Here is a 27,078-nt window from a genome sequence, read left to right on the forward strand (position 1 = left end):
GGTCTCATCTCTTCCATTCAGGACAGATGAGAGATGAGACAAAATGGATTTTGATTGTCTTCCAGAAAGTCTTGGAAGGAAAATTCAGGAACACTGGCTGTCTTTTAATGTCAGAAATCAAAACCTGAATGCAATTAGTTTGCAGAGTCAAATTTGATATAAAAAGAAAAAAAATCTTTTAATTGAATAATATTTTGCATTTCCAGACATCTCTATAGCATTTCATTATCTTCCGTAATTATCTTCAATATTATTTGCATGTGTCAAATAAATTGCCTGGGGCACTTGTTTGGAAGTCTTAAAATTAATTTGATCCTTTAAAAGCTTTAATTAAATTAATAATTATTTTATTCCTAGATAAAGCAAAACTCACTGACAATATACCAATTAGTATGTAAGAATGTATACCTGTGTCTGTTCACACACACATATATACCTTTCATTTGTATGCCAAATACTCTTCAATTTTTTTCATATGAGATTTCTCTGTTGATTCTCACAAAGCAATTAGGATAAATATAAACCAAGTATGTATCCTAATTTTAGAAATTAAAGCATACCTAAATTTACCTAATTAGAGAATATACCAGTCAGGGTTATATCATAGAAACAGAACTGCTACAAGTGATATAGAATGAATAATTTATTTTAGGGGTTGGACATCATACAATTATGGGAGTTGTTGGAGCAGACTATTATTTCTGTGTCTAATGTTGAACCTCAAGTCACTAGAGGTTAGCCAGAGGGGCAGTTGGAAAACTGGATGTGAATGAGAGCAAGGACAAACTGGAACTTGCAAAAATAGAAGGAGACAAAGAATGGCAACTGGAACTTGTGAAAACAAACTGGAACTCATGTCTGTGTCTTACCATATCCAACCTCAATGCCATGGGTATATAGGACAAGCTGGCATCTTCACTACATAGTTGCACATGCACTTGTGCATAAGCCAAATTGCCTGGTGCCCTGCACCAACCTTCAGAGCTGCCTCATTTCCATCTACCAAATCTTGTGCACAATATCTCCTATGGACCATGCAAACCCAGAATCATGCAGAGGAGCTCTAAAAAACATGGTTTAGCTTAGCTAAGCTGACCCAGTACAGAGCCAATGTAGGGAGATGTAGGATAGAATCTGGGTCTCCTAACTTAAGTCTTCTCCCATTACATTTGCCAAGGCTAATGTCCAACAGTAGGCTGATGTCTAGCATTGTCCACAGAGAAGCAGAACTTGGAAGACAAACCACAAGAAAAAAAATCGAATCCACTTGAAATGTGATGACTTCTACAGTGGTATGGTAAAATCAACTTGCTCAAAAAGGAAGAAGAAAAATCTTGTATGTTGGTTTATGCACCAGGCACATTTCAATAGAAAATTAACCTTTGCTTTGATCTTCACTACCTTTCATCATTTATGCTATTATTTCAATAAACTACTCTCTTTAGGCAGCTCTTAGTAAGTAAATACAATCATAACAATAGTCATGAGGATTAGATTGATTATCTAATTGTCATCACTTACTTTGCTTCAGTGAAAGTAATTATATCCCTGTGTTGAGCCATCGGGTCCACGACCATGTGAAAATCCAGTGCTTGACCAGGAAGTAAAGCACTATTAAATATGCAGCGACTTTCATCCTCTTCATTTATGATTTGTCTAGCCAATTAACAACACTTATTAGATGAGAAATCTAAATCTTTAGGAAACAATGTATCATAGAAAATTTTCTCTTCTGTTTATTTCCAAGGTGCCCTTTATCCTGATTTTTCTCCATCTCCCAATTAAGGGGAACCTGGGCCTGAGGAACGATAGGAAAGCCTAAAGTTTGTGTGTTCCATTGCCTCCTAGCTGCAGTTTGTAGAGCCTAGAGGAGATGTACAAGACAGAAGGTCCTGGGGAAGAAAGAAAACCTGTGAGACAGCTCTTTTAAATGAGTCCAAGGGGCTAGAGAGAAAGTGAGAATTCAGGCACACAGAAACAAGGAACAAACAAGATGAAGAATGGGGATAAAGGTAGAAATGAAAGATAGGTGCCCAAATCCCTCAGGCAACCTTTGTTTTCAAGTGTGGACAGAGAGCCCCATGTGCCATGACCTTTTGGAAGAACTATTAGGGAGAAATGAGACTCAGACTCTAGAGAGGACTGCATGATACAGAGGGGTAGAACGGGGAGGGTGGGAGGGCGGCTCAAGAAGGAGGGGATACATGTATACGTATAGCTGATTCACTTTGTTTTACAGTAGAAACTAACACAACATTGTAAAGCAATTATAATCCAATAAAGATAAAAAAATAACTTTTAAAGAATAAATTATAAAAGAAACCTATAAAGAAAAAATAACTGCACATGAATCTTCAAATATCTCGATAAAAATTTCAATTAAAACAAACAGACAAAAATACAAAACAAATGGTGGTCATTACTACACAGAGCCTAGAGATTGGAATTAAGAAGAGACAGGGTCAGAATCAAATACTGTAGAAACTGAAAAGAAAGATCAAAGCCTTGGAGCTTCCTCCAGGGCACCTTTACACTTTCAGGCCTATCCCAGAGGTACCCACCACGACCACATATAGTCTATTCTTCCCAACTGCTATACACAGAGAGGGATTTGTTAAAATTATAAAATTCAGTACAGAACTGTGATCTCTTTAGCATATTTTCCATCATGTCTAGCAGTACCTGATATGAGAACAAATCAGCAAGACTGACTGTTACACAGGAAATATTCCCTGGTCAGTAACAATAGCTCTCAAGTTTGCTGTGGAGGAGCAGAGGGGCAGCTGATGTGAGTGAATGTCAGCACCTGAGCTTGTAGCTGGGGTGATATTTACTTTTAATGGCTGCTACTTTTTTTGAAAGAGCTGACCTACTTTTTTTCTCTTCACTCAGCTTCCACCCCCCACTGGCCCTGAGAAAAGGGGCAGGTTGAAAAAAAACCTGTCACAATATTATATCAGAACCTCTACAGAATGTCATGAGAGGAGAAAACATGGAAAATAATAGAGAGTTCGAAAACATTTTCTTTTGAGGAAAGGAAAAGTTAGATTTACTCTAGAATCACCCAGACATTCAGGGAGGATTTCATGTCATTCATCCATAGTTAAAATTTGGAAACACTTGAATTGGCAGGTGGACTAACCAAGATCTATTTGCTGTATTTAAACACATGATATAATAGTCACCTTATGGTAATTCTTTAAATGATTGCAAGCAGCTGGAGTTTTTCAAGTTCTAATGTGCTTAAATATACAATAACTCTGGCAGTGATCAAGCTAAATACGGTAGAAATAAAATAACATAAGAAACTATATTTACAATCATTTCAAAGCTCTAACTAGAATTAGAATGATGGAAGAGAAACTCTAAACTTACTCTTGCAGCTTTCTCTAACTTTGTAGAACAAAACTCTGAACTCTCACCTAAAGGGTAAACCCACCTGATGTGAGATGCTTTTAATTACATTGAGCCAGACCCCAGAGTGGGTCAGGAAGGAAAAAAGAGGAAAAATCTTCCTCAGAGCTTTTCTTCTACCACTGTTCTCCTGAATAGGCCTAGAAAATAGTCCAAACTTTCTCCCTGGGACAAAAACATAAAGACATATCGTGTTTTTGAAAATAGTGCATGGTCTTTACATGATTTTCAACTCAATTCAACCCTCTTTGAGTACTATTCCATGCTAGGTACATATGTTAGGCCCCAAACCTGGGCCCTAAATATGAAAAAGACACAATTCCTGGGCCTAAAGAATTTAGTCCATTATGGGAGACGAACCCTTTAGTACTAACTATAAAGCAAAGTGATGGCGATGTTTGAAAAAAGCAAAAATGCATGTCTATGGTATCCCAAATGACTTCATCAGCCATCATTCATTTAAAGGCTTTTGCCTTTGTCATACTGTTTTTATGTTAATGGAAGGATTTATGAGGCTGTGCTAGAGAAAAAAAAATGTTAAAGGCATACTTATACAGAGCTAACAATATTTCCTTTGTCAATAACAAATCTAGGTAATTTTAGTTCCTGCTCAATTATGCAAAAGGAAATTGATAGAAAACAGTATAAAACATAGATGTGAATAATACAGTGTAACTCAAGTAGATGGAAATGGAGCGGATTATTCAGACTTCAAACAGGACTGCTAACAAAGATGGCTTTGGTTTCTTGCCACTTCCTTTAGAGCTAGAGAGAACAAGATGATTTTATGTATTGGAAGTATAAATTGCTTGTACATAGATTTCCCCTTTTCATCCTCAGATTGGATGAAAGGAAAACTATGCCAACTGAAAGCAGGCTTTAGATTCTCAGACTCCCTGTTATCTTTTATTTGATTTTGTCATGTTTGACTTTCACTAGCCATTGTTCTTCCAAACCCTTGATCAGACAGTTTTTCTGGACCCTTCTTCTGAAGTATGATATGACCTTTATTTTCCATTTTTCAATGAATTGACTTATCAGGAGTCATTCTAAATTAAGCATAATAACAATGGAATTCTACATGAAAGACATTCTGGATTTCTGAATATGCACCAAGAAGAATGTCATTTGAAATAATTAACTAAAAGTAGAATTTCCTATAATAAATCTACCTTGTAGATCAAGTATGAAGATGCTTTTTGCTGGTTTCTGTTTCAACCGTGACTTGCTGCAGACATTTACTCCCTCTGAGGACTCAGTGTTACTGCTTAAGTTAGGACCTTAAATATATAAATATTCTCACAAAAGATAGAAATCAGTGTCCATATAACACAGATGACACTCTAACTTCAACCTTATCTGGAAATAGGGATTTTTGCAGAAATCATTAGATAAAGTGAAGTCATTCTGGATTAGTGTGGGCCCTAAATCCAATGACTTGTGTCCAATAAGAGAGGACACATGGAGATTTCCACAGAGGAAGGACAGCATGTGAAGACAGAGGCAGAGATTGGAGTGATGCCTTCACAAGCCAAAGAATGCCAATGATTGCTGGCCGAGAAGGCCTGGGAGAGAGACCTGGAACAAATTCTCCCTCAGAGCCTCCAGAAGAAAACAATCTTACCGACATCTTAATTTTAGACTTCAAGCCTCCAAAACTGTGAGAGAATAAATTTCTGTTGTTTTGAGCCACGCAATTTGTAGTAATTTGTTATGGCAGCCCTACAAAATTAATATGGTTTCCAATTATTTTTATAACCAAAATGCCCCAAGCCTCATTAACATCTGGGCAGGCAAAGAGTCACACATGTAGTAATAACTCAGATTTAATTGGGACTTGCTCACACTTTCTGATGCATGATATTCAGGCCCTTTGAAAAGATTTCCCCCTCCTCACAATCAAAATCCTTTATTTCTGGGTATCTCCAGGGAGGGTTTCTCGGGTACGCACAAATGTCTGCCCCAGTAGACCTTTTCATGGCCCCTGTGGATATCGCTCTTTGCCTGGTACTGTCAATGAAAAACTGAAGAACATGAGGTGCCAAAGTTTCAGGGGGGTTCTGTGACACAGGAGGGAGGTAAGCCTCTCTAACCCTTCTGTGTTACCTTGAGATAAAGGGTTTCTAAAACATTACTGATTTAGTAAAATAGCTTTCTAAATTTCTAAATTTCTTTCTCTCTCCCTAGAAACTAGGCAAGGGGCTATGAAGAAAACAGGGGAAATTCAAATAATATCCATCAGACTGAACCTATTACTGCCTCTCCATCAGTTAAGGAAGTTTTTCTTTCATCCAATCTGATGATGAAAAGGGGAAATCTATGTACAAGCAATTTATACTTCCAATACATAAAATCATCTTGTTCTCTCTAGCTCTAAAGGAAGTGGCAAGAAACCAAAGCCATCTTTGTTAGCAGTCCTGTTTGAAGTCTGAATAATCCGCTCCATTTCCATCTCCTTGAGTTACTCTGTATTTTTCACATCTATGTTTTGTACTGTTTTCTATCAATTTCCTGTTGCATAATTGAGCAGGAACTAAAATTACCTAGATTTGTTATTGACAAAGGAGATATTGTTAGCTCTGTATAAGTATGTCTTTAACATTTTTTTTTTCTCTAGCACAGCCTCATAAATCCTTCCATTAACATAAAAACAGTATGACAAAGGCAAAAGCCTTTAAATGAATGATGGCTGATGAAGTCATTTGGGATACCATAGACATGCATTTTTGCTTTTTTCAAACATCGCCATCACTTTGCTTTATAGTTAGTACTAAAGGGTTCGTCTCCCATAATGGACTAAATTCTTTAGGCCCAGGAATTGTGTCTTTTTCATATTTAGGGCCCAGGTTTGGGGCCTAACATATGTACCTAGCATGGAATAGTACTCAAAGAGGGTTGAATTGAGTTGAAAATCATGTAAAGACCATGCACTATTTTCAAAAACACGATATGTCTTTATGTTTTTGTCCCAGGGAGAAAGTTTGGACTATTTTCTAGGCCTATTCAGGAGAACAGTGGTAGAAGAAAAGCTCTGAGGAAGATTTTTCCTCTTTTTTCCTTCCTGACCCACTCTGGGGTCTGGCTCAATGTAATTAAAAGCATCTCACATCAGGTGGGTTTACCCTTTAGGTGAGAGTTCAGAGTTTTGTTCTACAAAGTTAGAGAAAGCTGCAAGAGTAAGTTTAGAGTTTCTCTTCCATCATTCTAATTCTAGTTAGAGCTTTGAAATGATTGTAAATATAGTTTCTTATGTTATTTTATTTCTACCGTATTTAGCTTGATCACTGCCAGAGTTATTGTATATTTAAGCACATTAGAACTTGAAAAACTCCAGCTGCTTGCAATCATTTAAAGAATTACCATAAGGTGACTATTATATCATGTGTTTAAATACAGACTGAAAAGAATATGGATTTGCTACACAGGAAAGAAACCTCATGATGGTAATTTCCTTCAGAAGCTGCTTTCACATCTGAAACCTAGGATATACTACTTAACTCATTTTCTGGCATCCAAAACAAAGTATATAAATAAGAAGTGGAGAAAATGTTCTTCTATTACCGACAAGAAAAACTCTGCCTTTATTCATGCTGAAAACCAAAGTCAGCCGAGGGAGAAACTGAAGCTCCTGGCAGGTGAAGGGAATGTCAGTTTCAGGACTTCGTGGAGCCTGGTTTTCACGTCTTCCTCTCACAGCCTCCAGCACTTTCTGAAGCCAAGTTTCAGGCTGTGGGCCAGACTAATATATTGACATGAAATCTCCTGCGCTACTTTGTATCCTTCTAATAAACAATGCTTTATCATAAGAAGTTTACTTTCATATATTAAAAATTAAAATACATTTTAGAATCCTCTAGAATTTACGATATTTCTGAAGGTCCTTGAGATGATAGCATTTTAAACTCATAGCATAGTACACTGCCACTGCAAGTTCCTGTTCAGATAAACTTTGTATATTACAAAATGGATTCTCCCCAATGCAAAATAATAATAAATAATGGCTACATCTACCATCTAATTTTTATTACTTATTATCTGTGGTTCAGCATGTTAACTATAATGTAACAATTATAAAAGGTTATAGCATTTTCCATTACAATTATTAGCAGCATTATAATGTTAGCAGTGTTATAATGGTTCAAGTTAAGCTCATCCTTATAAAAACTGAATGTTTCATAAGAACAAAGAATTGACTAGAAATGTCAATTTAATGGGAATATGACGGAAAGTTAAATTTCAATATCATCTAATGCACTATTTTTACCGTTAATAAGAACTAGTTCTATGTCAGAACAAAAAAATGCAAAACATAGCAAAGAGAACTTCCAGGGACAACCCACACTTGTCTTCAACTTACTAGTAGCACATTCAGAGAGTAAAATTTACTAGTGGCACATTTAGAGGGTAAAATTGTGACCCATGTACCACATTTTGGTGGTTATTTCAAATATTTACTCATGATTCAGTTTTTGATTTGGACTTGAGGGCAATGTATATTAGCAGCACAGCTAGAAGTAATGTCAAGAAATAGATCAGTTGTTAAAATATTACTCCATGGCCTTTGTAGTGTGCTGTTTAGTCTTAAGCGACACTCTGACAGTGAATTTTTGCATTGATGCTTCAAAGTATAAAAATAATCTGCTGAATTGTATCTAAGGGAGAAGATGAAATTCTGATTATCACAACAAATATTTATGAGGACTGGAAACATTTTAAAAAATGCTTAATAATCCCAGAGCTAAAATGTCCTTCCTGAGATGGTCTACCCAGTCCCAAAGCATGAGATAGCATTGCAGCTAAGTAAGTACACTATTTGAGAAATTGGAGATTCTAATAAACTGTTTATTTTTCCCACAAAATATTCAACAGCTTTTAGATCTAGGAAACGTTTTCATCTAATCAACAACCTGTAGGTCTAAGTAAAGTCCTTTTTCACTGTTACTCAGCATAACAAAGAGAAGATTTTGACAGACACAGATTGTTAGCAGTACATTGCTCTTCCATCTCCATAACACATGAAGCATATTTGAAAAGGGCTCTGGAGGAAATAGCTCCTGAGGCCAGGGCTCTTCAGTCTTTTGTTGGACCAACCCACCTTCCACGTACAATCTGTTTTCCTCTTCCAAACTTTGACAGCACTTTCATCATTATTGGCAACAGAATTGTCAGATGAGGTGAGCCAGTTCAGACTAGAAGGACTATCTTCACACAAATCTGAGAGGTAAATGCTTGTCTGTCAGCATATATCCTTTTTAATATATTCACATTTTTCTTTCCAGATTACTTTTTGATGGAATGAGATTAATAGACATTTTTCTCATTGAAAAATTTGTAGCATGTTCTTCTTTCGCCCTAAACTTACCTCAGCGACTTTAAACAGGAACTTCCAACCCATTGTCCTAACATTTAAAAATTCTCCATTTTATATTTAACATCTTTATTGGATTATAATTGCTTTACAATGGTGTGTTAGTTTCTGCTTTATAACAAAGTGAATCAGCTATACATATACATATATCCCCATATCTCCTCCCTCTTGAGTCTCCCTCCCACGGGGAGTGGGAAGGGTAAGCTGGGAAAAATTCTCTATTTCAAAATTTAATTACAGTTCTTTTTTCTTTGGAAATGAAATTTACATACAGTGGCATGCCTCTGTCTTAAGTGTACAAATCTAGTAGTTTTGAAGAAGGCATACACCTGGGTAACTCATACTCATGTTAAAATATAAAACATTTTCCTTACTTCAGACTATTCTCTCATGCTCTTCCTGTGTAATTTCTCCCCATTAAAAGCAACTATTTTTCTGATTTGTTTTGCCTGTTCTAGGGTTTCATATAAATGGAATCACACACAGCATGCAGTCTTTAGATCTGGCTTATTTCCTTTGGTATAATGTTTATGAGATTCTTGCACATTGTTGTGTGTAATTTTTTTATTGTTGTTAAGAAGCAGTCCATTGCATGATTAAACAAGAATTTGATTATTTTACTGCTGATAAATATTTACATGGTTTCCAGTTTTATTACTACTGTGAATAAAGCTGCTGGAACATTCTTGTACAAGTATCTATGTGGACAGGTTTTTATTTCTCTTGGGTACATGCCTAGGACTGAAATTGTTGGATCATAGAGTAGTAGTATATTTAACCTTAAAAGAAACTTCCAAACTGTTTTTCCAATTTTCTGTTTTTTATCATTTTACTCTCCCACTAATAACATAAATAACATATAAGAGTTTCCGTTGTCATCCAATCTCCCCAAAGTTTGGTACTGACAGCCTTTTTAATTTTAGCCATTCTAGGGACTTGAAGTGACATGCTATTATGGTTTTAATAGCTAATCTCCTGAAAACTAATACAAGCTTGCCTGTGCTTATTGGGCATTCATGTATCATCTTTATCAAGTCCTTTATATGTTTTTAAAACTGGATTTTGTCTATTCTTGACTTATAAGAATTCTTAGTGTATTCTGCATATAATTTGTCATATATATGTTATATAAATATTTGCTGGTTCATTTTCTTAAAGCTCTATTTTTATGAGTAGAAGTTTAAATTTTGATTAAGTATACCATAACATTTTTTTCTTTTATGGTTGCTTTCTGTGTCTGCCTAAGAGATGTTTACCTAACCCCAGGTCACAAAGATATTCTCATTCTCATGTCTTTTTTCTAGAAGTTATATAATGTTAGCTTTTAGTTTTAGGTCAATAATCTTTCTCAAACTTCTTTTTTTGTATATAGTGAGACATTGGAGTTGAGGTTTACTTTTTTCATACGTATATTCAGTAATACAAAATCATATTCAAAACCATTAGTTGCAAATGGTTGAATTTTTATTGAATTGTTTGGATCGCTGTATCAAAAATCAACTGGAACAACTGAGAAATCCCAGACAGGATAACACAACAAGCAAAGAAAGTTTGAAAGGTGGAAAAAAAGAAGATGGACAGCCTAGGCTTCTGGGGACTTGAGGAACAACAGTGGTGAGTTCTTCTGTTTCCTCATTGCCTTCTATATATCTCTGGACAGAGTGCTGCAGAAGCCTCCAACTCTGAAAGCCAATAGGCACAGTTAAAAAGGCTTCAAGTAAACCCTTACCTCTAGTTTAAGGGCCCACAATAGGGTGACCCAACAAGAATAAACTTATTGGCAATTCCCACCCTACTCCAATCAAATACCAATGGAAAAAGTTCACCCCCACCCACTATCGTTTCAGAAAGACCAAGTGGAAATTAATCTTTCACCCACTCCCCAGTCCAACAGAAGCAGGCAGCACTCTGATTCCCCTGTCCTATGCTGTGATGAGCCAGCAGGAAGCTGCTGTTACATCCTTGCTGGCCTACAGAAAGCTGTGCTCCAATTTCCCCAGCAAGGATTTGTCAGTGAGGTTCAGCAGCAGCTGAACTTCTATTTCCACCCAGCAGCAACCGGCTTAGCAAAGCAGTGTGAGGTGGGACTCGGCACCGTCAGGCTTTACTCCCGCACCCATTTAGGGCCAAGGGGGTGACTAAGATACTATCCAATTATTCATCAACGAAGTAGAAGGAGGTGTGGGAAGCAGGGCTAGCTGGCATTCTGTTTCCCCCTCCCCTCTTCTGATATCAAAGGGCGAGGAGTTGACTATACATACCCAATTGGCCCTAGTGCTATACTTCAACATGAAGACTGCCTACTAATAAAAGATGATAAAAAAATAGAATCCATAGTCTCTCAACATAACATCCAAAATATCCAAGAGACAGTAGATAAAAATCACATACCAAGAACCAGGAGATGATTTAATTGTTGGAATTATCTGATAAGATTTCAAAGCTGCCATCATTAAAATGCTTTAATAAACAATTACATATTGTTTTGAAATACATTAAAAATTGGAAAATCTTAGCAAAGTAATAGAAACTATAAAAAATAATATAAACTGTAGAGCTAAAAAATATGAATACCAAAATTTTAAAACTTGATAAATAATGGAATGGGGATGACAGAGAATGGAATCAATGAACTTGAGCATGCAATAATAGAATTTACCCAGTTTGAACAACAGAGAGAAAATAAATTTTCTAAAAATGAACAGAGTCTCAGGGACCTTTGGAACAATAACAAAAAAGTTAATGTTTATATCATTAGAGTGCCAGAAGGAGAAGAGAGAGAGTTGAACTGAAAAATTATTCAAAGAAATAACAGCTGAAAACTTCCCATATTTGGCAAAAGAGATAAACCTACAGATTCAAGAAACCAAACTAATTTCAAATAGGATAAACCAAGATACATCATCATTAAATTTTAGAGAGCTAAAGACAAAGATAACAACCAGCCTGAAAAAAGCCCACAGTATCTATAGGAGAACACCGATTTAAATGGAGACCAGGGGGCTTCCCTGGTGGCGCAGTGGTTGAGAATCTGCCTGCCAATGCAGGGGACACGGGTTCGAGCCCTGGTCTGGGAAGATCCCACATACCGCAGAGCAACTGGGCCCGTGAGCCACAACTACTGAGCCTGCGCGTCTGCAGCCTGTGCTCCGCAGCAAGAGAGGCCGCGATAATGAGAGGCCCGCGCACCGCGATGAAGAGTGGCCCCCACTTGCTGCAACTAGAGAAAGCCCTCGCACAGAAACGAAGACCCAACACGGCCATAAATAAATAAATAATAAATAAATTTTAAATGGAGACCAGGAGGAAGTGACACAACATTTTTAAAGTTATGAAAAAGAAAGAACTGCCAATGGCACATTTTATGTCCAGGGAAATATCCTTCAGAAAGGGGGAATAAAGGCATTTTCAAATGAATCCATAACCCGTGTGTGATCATGATATAAAAATCAGACAAATCTCAATTGAGGGACATTCTGCAAAATACCTAACCAGTACTCCTCAAAACTATCAAGGTTATCAAAAACAAGGAAAGTCTGAGAAACTGTAAACACTAAGTGGAACAAAAGAGACACATGATGACTAAGTGTAATGTGGAATCCTCAACTGGACATGGAACAGAAAAAGGACATTAAGAAAAACTAAGGAAATATGAATAAAGTATAGATTTTAGTTAATATGTTAGTTCATTAATTGTGACAAATGTACCATACTAAAAGTAAGATGTTAATAATGGCAGAGTCTAGGTGGGGGATATATGGGAACTCTCTGTACTCTCTTTGCAAGTTTTCTGTAAATCTAAACCTATTATAAAGTAGGAAGTTTATTTTTAAAAGATGCCCTTAAAATATAAAGAAGTCTTACAACTGAATAATATGAGATAGCAATCCAAAACAAATGGCCAAAATACTTGAAAAGACCCTCAGAAAAGAAGTTCAGATGGCAGATAAGTACATAAAAAGATTACCAACACTATTAACTATTAAGGAAGTATGAATTAAAGCTGCAATGAAATACCACTAGACACTCACTAGAATGACTGTAATCAAGAAGACTGACAATGTGAAGGGTTGGCAAGAATGTTGAATAAATGTTGCTAGAAATGCAAAATGGTACAGCTACTTTACAAACAGTTTGGCAGTTTCTTGTGAAGTTAAATATACATTTATAGAATCCAGGAATCTCATGCCTAGATATTTGCCCAAGAGTAATTAAAACACAGCTCAATCAAAACACTTGAACAAAAAATTCTGAGGCCATTTTATTTCAAAGTCTAAAAGTGAAAAGATCCCTAATATCTGTCAATTGTCAAATGGAAGAACAAATTGTGGTATATCCATACCATAGAATACTACTTAACAATTGTGATGTTTTTGTTATGTGCCAACTTGGTCATGCTGAACTAAAGTTCCCAGAATTCCTTTTTCATCTATGTTTCTGGTTAGCATGTGATACTTTTAATGTTCTTATTTTCCATTTGTATATTCTCTTGGATAAAGTGTTTTTTCAAGCCTTTTGCCCATTTGTTAGTTGGGTTGTTTTTTTCCTTTCTGTTGAGATATGAGAGTTCTTTACTGATTTTTTATGTATTCTGGATACACATGTTTTGCTGGAGATCAGATTTGCAAATATTTTTCCCAGTCTGCAGTTTGTCTTTTTATTCTCTTAGCAGTATTTCATTGCTTATTCACAGCAGTGTATCCACTGAAAAAAATGTTAATTACGATGAAGTTTAATTTGGCAATCTTTTTTTCTCTTTGATGGACTGTTCTTTTAAAATCGTGTCTGGGAACTTTTAACCTAAATCCCAGTAATAAAGATTTTCTCCTATTTTAAAGTTTTATTATAGTTTTATGTTTTGAATTTAGTTCTATAGTTCATTTTGAATTATTTTTTGTATAAGGGATGAGGTTTGAGTCAAGATTGTTTTTTTGCATGCCAAATTATCCCAACACCATTTGTCAAAAAGACAATCTATTATGTATGAAATTGCCTTTGCAACTTTGTCAAAAATCAATTGGCCAAAGGAACTGAATTCTTCTGAATTGTACATTTAAAAGCATAAATGTGATTAACTTCATGTGTATTTTCCCACAATAAAATATCAGTTGGTCATATTTATGAGGAACTATTTATGGATTCTATGTTTCAATGAAACATCTATCTGCTCTGTTGATATCTGTATCTGCTCATTCACCAGGACCATGCTGTATTGATTATTTAGACTTTTATATGTGTTTAAATTGGGTAATGTGAGTCATTTGACTTCATTTTTCTTTTTCAAAATTACTTTGGTTATTCTATTTTTTTACCTTTCTCTATAAATTTTTGAATCAACTTGTCTAGTATCTATCTACAAAAATTCCTGTTGGGATTTTTCTTCAATAAGTAGATTAGTTTGGGGAAAATTGACATCTTAACTATTTTTTTTCAGCTTTGCTGAGGTGTTATTGACAAAGAAAATTGTAAGATCATCTTAACTATTTTAAGTATTTCAATCCAAGACATAGTATACCTTCTGATATACTTACATCATCCTTGAATTGTTTCATTAGTGATTCGTAGCATTATGCATAGAGAGCCTGCACATGTTTTGGTAGATTTATACCTAAAAATTTCAAGTTTTGGTGCTAATGTAAGTTATACTATTTTTCAAAATTTCATTTTCCAGTTATTCATTGCTAGTACATAGAAAGAAGATTGATATTTGTGTGTTGACCTTACGCCCTGCTGCTTTCCAAAACATTTATTAGTTCTAGAAACTTTTTGATAGATTCCATGAACATTTTCACCTAGACAATCATGTAATCTGTGAATAGGGACAGTTATATTTCTTTATTTCTGATATATATGCTTTTAATTTCTTAAATTTTCTCTACCTTATTTTCTCTACCTTATTGTACTGACTATGACTTATAATGTTGACTAGTAGTGGTGAGGGTAGACAGTTGGCCTTATTCACAATGTTAGAGTGAACACATTCAGTTTCTTACTATTAAGTGATATTTGTGGTAGGTTTTTGTAGATGTTGTTTATCAAGTTGAGGAAGTACCTTATATTCCCAGTTTGATGAGTTTTTGTGATGAGGGAATAGATGTTGAATTCTGTCAAATTCTTTTTCTGCATCAATTGATATCATTATGTGATTTTTTTTCTTTATTGCGTTAATATGGTGGGTTACATTGACTGACTTTCAAACATTGAACAAACTTTCCGTTCCTGGAATAAACATCATTCAGTTATGTTGTACTCCTTTTTCTATATGTAATTAGATTAGATTTGCTAGTATATTATTGAAGATTTTTTGTGTCTGTATTTAAGAGAAATACTTGTCTATAGTTTACTTGTATGTCTTGGCAGAAGTTAGCATTAATTTATTATTATTATTGATGTTTTCAAAGAATCATCTTTGGGTTTCACTGATTTTCTCTATTGATATTTTCAACGAATCATCCTTGGGTCACTGCGTTTCTCTTTTCAATTTTATTGAATAGATTTGGTTTTTATTATTTCCTTTCTTCTACTTACTCTGGGTTATTTTACATTTTTCAGTTTTTAAGGTGAAAAAATAGATTATTCAGTTGAGATCTTGCTTCTTTTCTAATATAAGCATTTAAGGGTATAAATTTACCTCTAAGCACTGCCTGAGATACATCCCACAAACTTTCATTTATTTGGACTTTCATACTCATTCAGTTCCAAATATTTTCTAATTTTCCTATGACTTCCTTTTTAATCCATGTATCATTTAGATATGTTGTTTAATTTTCAAGTATTTGGAGATTTTCTTGTTATCTTTCTGTAATTAAGTTCTTGTTGAATTCCATTATGGTCAGAGAACATAATTTGCATGATTTCAATTATGTTAAATTTGGTTAATGTTTGGTTTAAGATATAGTAGTTTTTAAAAATTTATTTATTCAACAATTATTTTAAAAATACCTGTTATGTATTACACATTGCGCTAGGCAATAGAGATACAACAGTAAACTATAGAGGAGAGGATAGTCCTTGCCCTTACGGGTAAGTGAGAGAAATCAAGTGGAGAAAAGAGATATTAGGTATGCAATTAGTTAATCATTTAAATATAATATTGATAAGTATTACAAAATTGATCTGTATAAGAGTTTTATCAGATTCTAGTCTGAGTAAAACAAACTACATATTTTCTCAGTATAGTATTTCTAATATAATATTTTATTTCAAAATAACATCTATTTGAAAACATTATGGCGATTTTGGTCTTAATTCGTTTTTGTAATGTATAATTTTTGCCACCTGATTGTAAGAAAGTCAAAGAATGCTTTTATAGATTATAGTGAAACGGCTATATAAATTTGGAACAACTTGGCTCTAATCTTCCAAAGCAGAGGTTCTCCAAGTGTGGTTCTTGGATCAGCAGCCTCAGCCTCACTTGGGAATTTGGTCAGCATTGCAGATTCTTGGGCCTCACCCCAGACCTACTGAATTAGAAACTCTGGAAGTAGGGTGCAGCAAATAGGGTTGTAATAAGCCTTTCAGGTGATTCTGAGGCATGTTAAAGTTTGAGAACATGTGTTCTAAATGGGTCGATATTTGGCCACTCAAGGAAAGTAATATAGTATGTGAATAGTATTAATAAATTTGGGAAAATATGACAGTGGCATTTCTTCATTCTTGGGTTTTATAAAGATTTGATTTGATCTTTAAGAAATATAATGAGCCATTATCATTCTGGGATATATCTTGAGTACTTTGAGAATCCATAAATTTATGAATATATGATATAGTAATTTTGTTTTAAGATATAGTTTGTCTTTTTTTCTTCTCTATTTCAGCAAACGATCCATAGGATTTGAGAATAATGTTTATTCTTCTGTTGGTTTGGGGTGTTTTCAAAATGCCATGTGTGTTGGTTACTGGTGTTATCTGGTTCTTTATCTATAGCCTATTGACTTTCTATTGGTTACTGAGAAAGGGGTTTTGAATCTCCCAACTATAATTGTTGGTTTGTTTATATCTCCTTTTAGTTCTATCAGTTTTTGTTTCTTCTAGTTTGAAATTCTATTGGTATGTGCTATATGCAAACACATTTAGGATTTTTGTGTTTTTTTGCTGACTTGACCTTTTGATTGTATGTACAGTTGACCCTTGAACAACAGGGATTTGAACTGTGTGGGTCAACTTATATGCAATATTTTCAATAAATACATACTCCATAATCCACATTTGGTTGAATTTATGGAGGGCTGACTGTAAAGTTATATGTGGATTTTTGACTGTGCTGGGGTTGGTGCCCCTAACGCCCATGTTGTTCAAGGGATAACTGTAATTTCCTTCTTTACTCCTGGTAATTTTACTTGATTCAATATAAACTTTTCTGACAGAATATATCTACTCCAGCTTTCTATTGATTAGTGTATATATGGGATATCTTTTTGTATCCTGTTTCTTGAAAATATTTTATTGTGCTAAAATATACATAAAATAAGATTTACCATCTTAACCAATCTAAAGTGTAAAGTTCAGTGGCATTAAGTACATTCACAATGTTGTGCAACTATCACCACCATCTAACTCTATAACTTTTTCATAATCCCAAAGAGGATCTCTGTACCCATTAAACAATAACTCTCCATTCTCCCCACCCCACAGCCCCGAATAACATCTGTTTTACTTTCTGTCTCTAAGAATTTGCCTATTCTAGGTACCCTATATATGTGGAATTATACGATTGTTTTTTTGTGTCTGGCTTTCTTTCACTTAGCAAAATGTTCTCAAGGCTCATCCAAGTTGTAGCATGTATCAGAATTTTATCCCTTTTAACCATTTCATTCCATTATATGTATGTGCCACATTTTGTTTATCCATTTACCTGTTGTGGATATTTGGGTTGTTTTCAACGTTTTGGCTATTGTGAATAATGCTGCTATGAACATAGGCATTCAAGTATCTGTTTGAATAAAGCTTTTAAGTATATAATGAGAAGTGGAATTGCTGTATCATATAGTAATTCTTCTATTTTAGCTTTATGAGGACCCACCAAACTGTTTTGCACAGTGGCTGAACCATTTTATATCCCTTCAAGAATGCACAAGATTTCCAGTTTTTCCAGCATCTTCACCAATGTTTATTTTCCTGTTTTTTATAATAGCCATGCTAATGAGTGTGAAGTAGTATCTCGTTGTGATTTTAATTTTAATTTACCCAATGGTTAATAATGTTGAGATATTTCCATGTGCTCACTGGTCATTTGCATATGCTCCTTGGAGAAATGTCTTTTCAAGTCCTTATGTATTTTTTAAATTAAATTGTTTATTTTTTAGTAGTTGCTGACTTATAGGAGTTCTTTATCTATTCTGGACATCAATCCCTTATCAAATAAATGCTTTGCAGATATTTCCTCTCATTCTGAGGGCGGCTTTTTCACTCTCTAGATAATGTCATTTAATGGACAAAAGTGTTAATTTTAATGAAGTCCAGTTTATCTACTTTTCTTTTGTTGCTTGTACTTTATGACAATGTTGAAATCATTGGCAAATCAAATATCATGAATATTTTCCTCTAGGTTTTTTTTTTTAATAAAGTTGTCACAGTTTTAGTTCTTACATTGAGATTTTAGTCCATTTTGAGTTAATTTTTGTATATGGTATGAAGTAAGGGTATAATTTCAGTCTTTTACATGTGGATATCTAGCTTTCCCAGCACCCTTTGTTGAAAAGACTATCCTTTCTTTGTTAATGGTCTTGACACCCTTGTCAAAAATCCGTTGACCATATATGCAATAGTTTATTTCTTGACTCTCTATTTGATTTCATTTATCTATGTATCTGTTTCCCATGCTAGAATCATGCTGTTTGTTATGGTAGCTTTGTAGCAAGTTCTGAATTCAAGAAGTATGAGTTCTCCAACTTTATCTTTTTCAAGATTGTTTTGGCTATGTGGGGTTCCTTGAAATCACAAATGAACTTAAGGATAGATTTTTCTATTTATGCAAAAACATTGTTGATATTTTGTTAGGAATTGCTTTGAATCCTCTGCTGGCTTTGGGTCGTATTGCCATCTTAAAAATATTAACTCTTCCAATCCATGAATGTGGGACTTTTTAAGTTTATTTTTATGTCTTCTTTAATATATTGCAGGAATGTTTTGTAGTTTGCAGTGTACAAGTCTTTTCCACCCTGGTTAAATTTATTCTTAAGTATTTTATTCTTTTTGATGCTATTTTTATGAAATTGTTTCTTAATATCCTTTTTGGATTGCTCATTGTTAATGTATAGAAATGCAACTGATTTTTGCATGCTGATTTTATATCCTACAACTTTCTGAATTTGTTTATTATCTCTAACTTTGTTGTGGAATATTTAGGGTTTCTACATATAAGATTATGTCGTCTGTGAACAGAAACCATTTTACATCTTCTTTTCTAATTTGGATGTCTTTTATGTTTTTTTTTTTTTTTTTTACTTCTCCAATTTCTCTGGCTAGATCTTCCAATAGAATGTTGAATTGAAGAGAAACTATATTTGACATTAATAATAATAATAAAAATATATATGTCAGACATTAAGCTAAGTGTTTCATATACATGTTTCTATTTAATTTTCATTACAATGTTAAAAGATAGATATTATCATCCCCATTTTAGAGATAAGGAGAATGAAGCAGATGCTAAATAAATATCATAAGATTACATACCTAGAAATTGATGGACCAACCTGGAGTTTGAATCAGGTGTGAGTGACCTCAAAAACAATAAACTTTCCTGTACACTTTGCCTTTATGTCAATTACAAAAGCAATACCATTAGTGCACTTTCTAAATTATGTATTTCTCATTTGCTAGGTAATGTTCCTTTAGGTATCCTTTTTCCTCACTGATTTCTTTCAAAGAAAGGCGACCTAACAAAAATTTACATTTTGTGGATATTTGGAATTTTAAATATTTGCTCGGAGGAAAAAGACTGAGTGTAAAATCTTTAATTACAGCAGATAAATTCTACATTCTTCTAAAACTGTGATAAAATCCATCAAGAGAAGTCATGGGTGACTTCTGGAGTCTGCATCGTAAATGGAAATTCAGTAGCAGAAAATCTAAAAGATTCTTTAAGTTCGATTTGTTTCTTATGTGAATCACTAATTAAAACCAGACAGACTGTTTATATTTGTGTGATGATGCATGAAAAAATGAAGATAAGTAATTTTGTATTTGTCTTTTAATAGCAAATACACCATTATAGGTAAAAGCATAGATTAGCATCCTTCTTGGCATACTCCAAAAATGATCCTATTTATGTGAAAAAACAGTAATTGCACAAGATGGACAGAGCATACGTTTGGCAAGAAGATCAATCCTGCACTCTGGTGAATGGCTGTAACTCAAAATTTCTTATTGTTTCCATAGTTTTGTAATCACTCTTTCACTTAACAGTCTTTTCTGTAATACTAGCTTTTAAAAAATGCTTTTTTCAGTACTCCCAAGAAATTATCAGCAGAAGCAAGAAGCTCACTTCTGGAAGAACTATTAACTAGTTCAAGAGTCAGCTGATGAGAAAGCCAATGGTCTTAGTATTGCTTACAGTCAGGCTTCTTAAAGGTTCAAAAAGATAAACAGTTCCAGTGTACTAGATTCACTATAAATTTTTCATTATCATATATACATATATATCTGATTATATCAATATTGTATAAACACATATAGCTAATATTTATAGTATAGATGAAGGATATAGTATGCTTCCTTGCATACCCTATGTAGAGACCTTACAATTAGGTTCTCTGTTAAGCACTGGGTGACACAAATTTGTATAAGACATGGAGACTTCCACCTGTGCTTTAAGAGCAGATGAAACATAGTAGAACTACCTCTGTAACATATGGCCTATCTGAATAATTCAGAATTCTATAGAAAGAGAAACTTAAATACTTTTGTCTTGTATTGTGATATAGCCACACAGTAATATAGCAACCAATAGAATAAAGTCATCAAGAAGGAGAATAAAAAAGTGGCACAAAGTCAGATAGAGAATTAGGAAAGGTATCATAAAAAGGGAGACAGAAATTGCAAGACATAGAAACAAAAGTTCTTCAGATAAGAAGAAAATCAAGAGAATTATCTATTAATGAATGAGTAGGGAATATTAGAATTACACCTAACATTGAAAATATGGGGGTTTAAATACTATTAGGATCATAGATAGAAATTATGATCTTTTGAGCAAAAATAAATAATGTAAAACTTTTAGAAAGAACATGATCCATCTGCATCCATCTCACCAGATACATATCGGGAAGTTTGCAAGTTTAGACCATGAGATGGAGAGGAGGTGGGATCTTAAAGCAAAAGTTTTTGGTACAACACAAGAAATGGCTGGTAATAACTAAACAGTGGTAATATAACTTATACTAATATAAATAATAGTGAATGCTGTGTTACTGAAAGCATTCAAGCAGAACTTAAGTGACTATATGTCAAGAGGTGATTGCTTTTTTAGAGTGAAAAATTAGAATAAGTAGATGACTTCTAAGCTTCGTTTCAAATCTAAGATATTATTTTTCTATCACATTTAATTTTTTGTTTATATTACTTTTCCTGATCCTATTCCTTTTAGTAATAAAATTTTCATTTATTTCCCTTTGCTGTAAATATTAATTGCAAAATCTATCACTTCCCCAGTATTGACTACTACATGTTATTTACTGCAGCAAAAGTTATGACCTATGAAACTAAAAGAGTGGAAAACAGTCTTTCAGGAAATAACACCTCATTAAATATGCAACTCATGTCAAAAATGTCATGCTATTATAATATTTTATTATTATAGAATTAAAATATGTTCATTGTAGAAAATTTAGAAGATTCATATGAAATGTAAATTATCCTGTGGACCAAGAGAGGGAAACATTTTTTCTCTCCTCTCTTCCTCCTCTTTCACTTTCTGAAACAGAGATTTAACATTATAGACTATAGATTGGAATGCTGCTAGGGTATATTTTCCAGTGGTCAGAGTCATTATATTTTAAAAAGTTAAACACTGGATGAAATTTTTTCCCCTCTTCACACCTCCAAATAGGAGGCAGTAGTTGTAATTGAATCCAGGCCTTTCATGAGACCCTGTCTGTTCCCCTCTCTTTTCTCTGCCACCACAATCTAGAAGGTCCCAAGATGAAGGCTGGACTTGGGAGTAGAGGGAAATGGGGGTTGAGTGAGCATTAGATTTAGAAGAGATTATTTAGATCTCTATCATGGGGCACCACCTTGTTGGGATGTCAGATATACTGCCAGATAACAAATTTGTTCCTTGGAAGATTTGTGTAGAAGAATGGCTGAAATATGGGATGGAAGTCCAGTATTACTTGATTACCTGGTCAAATATTACCTACTAAAACTCTAGGCTCACTCTGATTCCTAACAATTCCTTCTACCCAGAGATGAATTTTGGAATACTTTAGTGCAAAGCCTTACTGTCTTCCTTCCATATTTTGAATCCAGGAATTTTTTTTAATCTTCCAAAGTACAGAGAACTGTAATATTTATAATTTAACAATTACTTTACATGGTATGAAGTAAATTTATAACATAACTTTGGAAGTTTCATTGCATCTATACCTAATTATTTCACACATGAGTGGCAAGAATGTTAGTACCTACACAATGGCCATATTTTCTCCTTTTCCTGTCAATTTAACCTCGATTTTGTTTGGGGTTGCAGTGTATTTATCCCCTAGGAAATGATTGAAGAGTGTTCCATATAAATCATGGAAATTCTATCTCTTTTTCCAGATACCTACTTTCCCAGCCTCCCTGCATCTAAAATTTGCCATATGACTCACTTCTGGCCAATGAGAGGTAGGGGCAAGTCTACCGAGATAGGGAGACTTCTGGGAAATATCACCCCTCCCCATGCTGAATGGAGAGCTTTATTTATCATTTACTTCATTTTCTCCAGGTTGCTGCTTGGATCTGTGGCCATAATTTTATGGCCAACAGAAAGAGGACTAAAAAAATGCCGCCCAGTGAGGATGGCAGAGAAGGATAGAAAGAGCCTAGTTTCTCAATCGGATTGCAGAAACAAACTAGGAGTAGACTATTTCCACACTATTAATATGATTTTCTGTGCCTTGCAGCAAAATACAACTTATGCTTCCCCTCTTACAAGCAGAGCTTTGATGAACATTTACATAGTTAAGTCTTTATTCACATTCATGATTATGTCTTTATGATAAATTTCTAAAGATAGAATTATTAATTCATAGGATGCAAAACACTAAAACTTTTGATGTATATTGCCAAAATTCCTCGAGAAAGACAGTAGACATTGAGGATTCAACAAACACTATAGAAACCCTTTTAGAAGTAAATTGTACCAAAAATGTCAATTTTCCTTAAGAAGATCCTATATCTCTACAACTTTCTGGAAAGTCCAGAAAAATCCCAAGAGAAAACAGAGGGTCCATAAAGTCAGGAAAACATAATCAAATATATAGAATGTCATGAAAGACATTTTCTATCTGTAAATGCATGCATACATAAAAAAAAATTATCTAACTTTCCAGACTTATGTACAACTGGTAGAACTATCAACTGGCAATGCTGTTTGAGTTCAGAGTTTAAGTACCTTGATTAGGATGTGCAGGAAATCACTCCATAGCACAGCATAACTCTGCAGCTAATGTGTTGTCTTCTGAAGACTGTCACAGGAGAGCCTAAAGTAAAACTGGAATTCTACTCTCAGACACTTAGGGTGAGCTTCTAAACTTAAAAGTCCTCACTGTGCCATCTTCTCAGTCTCCCATCTTTGGTAAACATCATTCCAAAGAGTTATAAAGCCAAACTTCAGCAATAGCATACTAAATGCAGTGAAATGGTAGGGAAACATACGGCAAGCCTATTACTCCAATATAGTTCTAATTACTGACATAGCAGAACCCCATTATCAGGTTAGTTAACTGAGAGGTGAAAGAAAGGTTGAAGGTACAGAATGTCCTTTTGAGAAGTTTTTATTTTTTGATATCTGTATTATAGCTCCATTCGACAAGTCTTTTCTGTGTATACCACTGTGACTATTCCTAATAGCTAAATTTATATGCTAAGATATGTTTAAAGCAAAGTTCTGGGCCATAAAATGTTACTTCCCTTAATAAACAATTTATTTCCAGCTTCCTCTGGGGTCAGTTAACAGTAGGAATGCATGGGATTTTAAAAGATCTATTCACTCTAATAAGAATAACAAGTGCATTCCTACTATTGCTGACTGCTCTCTAATAAAATGGGCCCATTTACTTCTAGCTATATATTAAGTCAGAACATTACATACATGGAATGTGAGACTATCAACCTGGTCTTTCGCCTTGAAATGTTTACAAATTAATTGAGAAGAGAGTACAAGTATAAAAGGAAAGTTAACTATGTTTCCCTATGTTAACACAGGGAAAATAACAGGTTAAGATTGGAATTATGCTGCCACAAGCCACCTTCAGTATGGGCTTCTGGCTACCAGGACTGTGAGGCAATACATTTCTGCTGTTCTTAGCCACCCAGTTTTTGGTACTTTGTAAAAGCAGCCCTAGGAAACTGTGTTCTCCCTAGTACTTCTCACCATCTGAAAGTTACCTCATTTGTTTACTCATTTACATTGTCTCTCCTCCACAGAATATGTTTCATGAGAGCAGGGACCACAGCAGCTAGAGATCCATAGATGGATGAAATATAACGTTTATCTGTGAGGGATTTAGGAAAGTATTATGAATTAAAATGTAAAGCATTTACATATTCATTAGTTGAACAAATATTTAAGCACTGTCTGTTCCAGGTACTGCTGCAAGTGCTGAGGTCACAGTTGGGGAACAAGAGCTTACATTCTGCAAGAAAGAAAGATAAATAAAAAGATATAAACAAGATAAAGAATATAAAATAGAGTAATATGATAGAGACTGAAATTGTAAGAAAACTTTAAGTCAAGAAAGATCAGTCAGAAATAAGCTAGGTCTATGTAAGGAGCAGAGTTGAGAAGTTAAAAAGGTGAGCTATTTTTTTCTTTTTTTAATATTTATTTATTTGTTTATTTTTGGCTACATAGGGTCTTAGTTGTGGCATGTGGGATCTTTCACTGCAGCGCATGGGCTTCTCTCTAGTTGTGGTGCACAGGCTTCTCATCCAGTTGTGGTGCACAAGCTCCAGAGCATGCGGGCTCAGTAGTTGCAGCATGTGGGCTCTCTAGTTGTGGCACACAGGCTCCAGAGTGCATGGGCTCTGTAGTTGTGGTGAGCGGGCTCCAGAGTGCATGGGCTCAGTAGTTACTGTGCCCAGGCTTAGTTGCCCTGCGGCATGTGGGATCTTAGTTCCCTGACCAGGGATTGAACCCGCATCCCCTGCACTGGAAGGCGGAGTCTTAATTACTGGACCACCAGGGAAGTCCCCAAAAGGTGAATGTTTAGATTAGGTGAATGAAGCATACGATGGGACAAATAACAATGAGGGGGACAGGTGTTTAATCTCATAAGACCTGGTAAGCTATGGTCAGGTACGGATTTTACTCTAAGTACCACAGAAAGTTATTAGAAGCTTGCAATTAAGAGTTTGCCATACTCTTGACACTGTGCATAGAAAACACTAAAGACACCACCAGAAAACTACTAGAATTCATCAATGAATTTGGTAAAGTTGCAGGATACAAAATTAATATACAGAAATCTATTGTGTTTCTATATACTAGCAACAAACTATCAGAAAGAGAAATTAAGGGAAAAAATCCCATGTACCGTCACATCAAAAAGAATAAAACACCTAGGAATAAACCTATCTAAGGAGGTAAAAGACCTATACCTGGAAAACTATAAGACAATGATGAAAGAAGTTGAAGATGACACAAACAAATGGAAAGATATACTGTATTCTTGGAATGGAAGAATCAATTTTGTTAAAATGTTTACACTACCAAAGGCAATCTACAGATTCAATGCAATCCCTATGAATATACCAATGGCATTTTTCACAGAATTAGAACAAATAATTTTAAAATTTGTATGGAAACACAAAGAACCCCAAAAAACCAAAACATCTTGAGGAGAGGAACAGAGCTGGAGGAATCAGCTCCCTGATGTCAGACTATACTACAAAGCTATGGTCATCAAAACAGTATGGTACTGGCACAAAAACAGAAATATAGATCAAAGGAACAGAATAGAGAGCCCATAAATAAACCCATGCACTTAAGGTTAATTAATCTACAACAAAGGAGGCAAGAATATACAATGGAGAAAAGACAGTCTCTTTAATAAGTGGTGCTGGGAAAACTGGACAGCTATGTGTAAAAGAATGACACTAGAACATTCTCTAACACCATACACAGAAATAAACTCAAAATGAATTAAAGACCTAAATGTAAGATTGGATATCACAAAACTCCTAGAAGAAAACATAAGCAGAACTCTCTTTGACATAAATTGTAGCAATATTTTTTGGAACCACCTCCTAAAGCAAAGAAATAAAAACAAAAATAAGCAAATGCTATGTAATTAAACTTAAAAGATTTTGCACATCAAAGGAAACCATCAACAAACAAAAAGACAGCGTACTGAATGGGAGAAAATATTTGCAAATGATATGACCAATAAGGGGTTAACATCCAACACATATAAACAGTTCATACAACTCAACATCAAAAAAAAAAAAACAGATTAAGAAATGGGCAGAAGACCTGAGTAGACATTTTTCCAAAGAAGAAATGCAGATGACCAATAGGCACATGAAAAGATGCTCAACATCGCTAATCATCAGGGAAATGCAAGTCAAAACCACAGTGAGACATCAACTCACACCTGTCAGAATGGCTATCATCAGCAAGAACACAAATAATAAATGTAGGTGAGGATGTGGAGAAAAGGGAACCCTTGTACACTGTTGGCAGGAATGTAAATTGGTGCAGCCACCGTGGAAAACAAAATGGAGGCTTCTCAAAAAACTAAAAATAGAACTGCCATATGACCCAGCAATTCTACTCCTGGGTATATATCTGGAAAAAACCCCCACTAATTCAAAAAGATACATGGACCCCAATGTTCATAGCAGCATTACTTACAATTGCAGGTATATGAAAGCAACCTAAATGTCTATCAACAGACGAATGGATAAAGAAGATGTGGTATATATGTATATACAATGGAATACTACTCAGCCATAAAAAATAATGAGATTTTGCCATTTGCAGAAACATGCTTGGACTTGGAGGGTATTATGCTAAGTGTAATAAGTCGAATAGAGAGAGACAGATGTGTGAAATCTAAAAAATGCAACAAACTAGTGAATATAACAAAAAA

General features: G+C 34.6%; 1 long non-coding RNA gene across 1 annotated transcript in view; it reads right to left on the reverse strand.

Moving 5' to 3' along the window:
• The window catches only part of LOC132360660 (uncharacterized), a 398,216-nt gene that overhangs the window by 333,990 nt on the left and 37,148 nt on the right, over positions 1-27,078 (reverse strand). The gene's annotated exons all lie outside the window — the stretch shown is intronic.

This window comes from Balaenoptera ricei, chromosome 2 (genome assembly GCF_028023285.1).
Source record: "Balaenoptera ricei isolate mBalRic1 chromosome 2, mBalRic1.hap2, whole genome shotgun sequence".
NCBI lineage: Eukaryota > Metazoa > Chordata > Mammalia > Artiodactyla > Balaenopteridae > Balaenoptera > Balaenoptera ricei.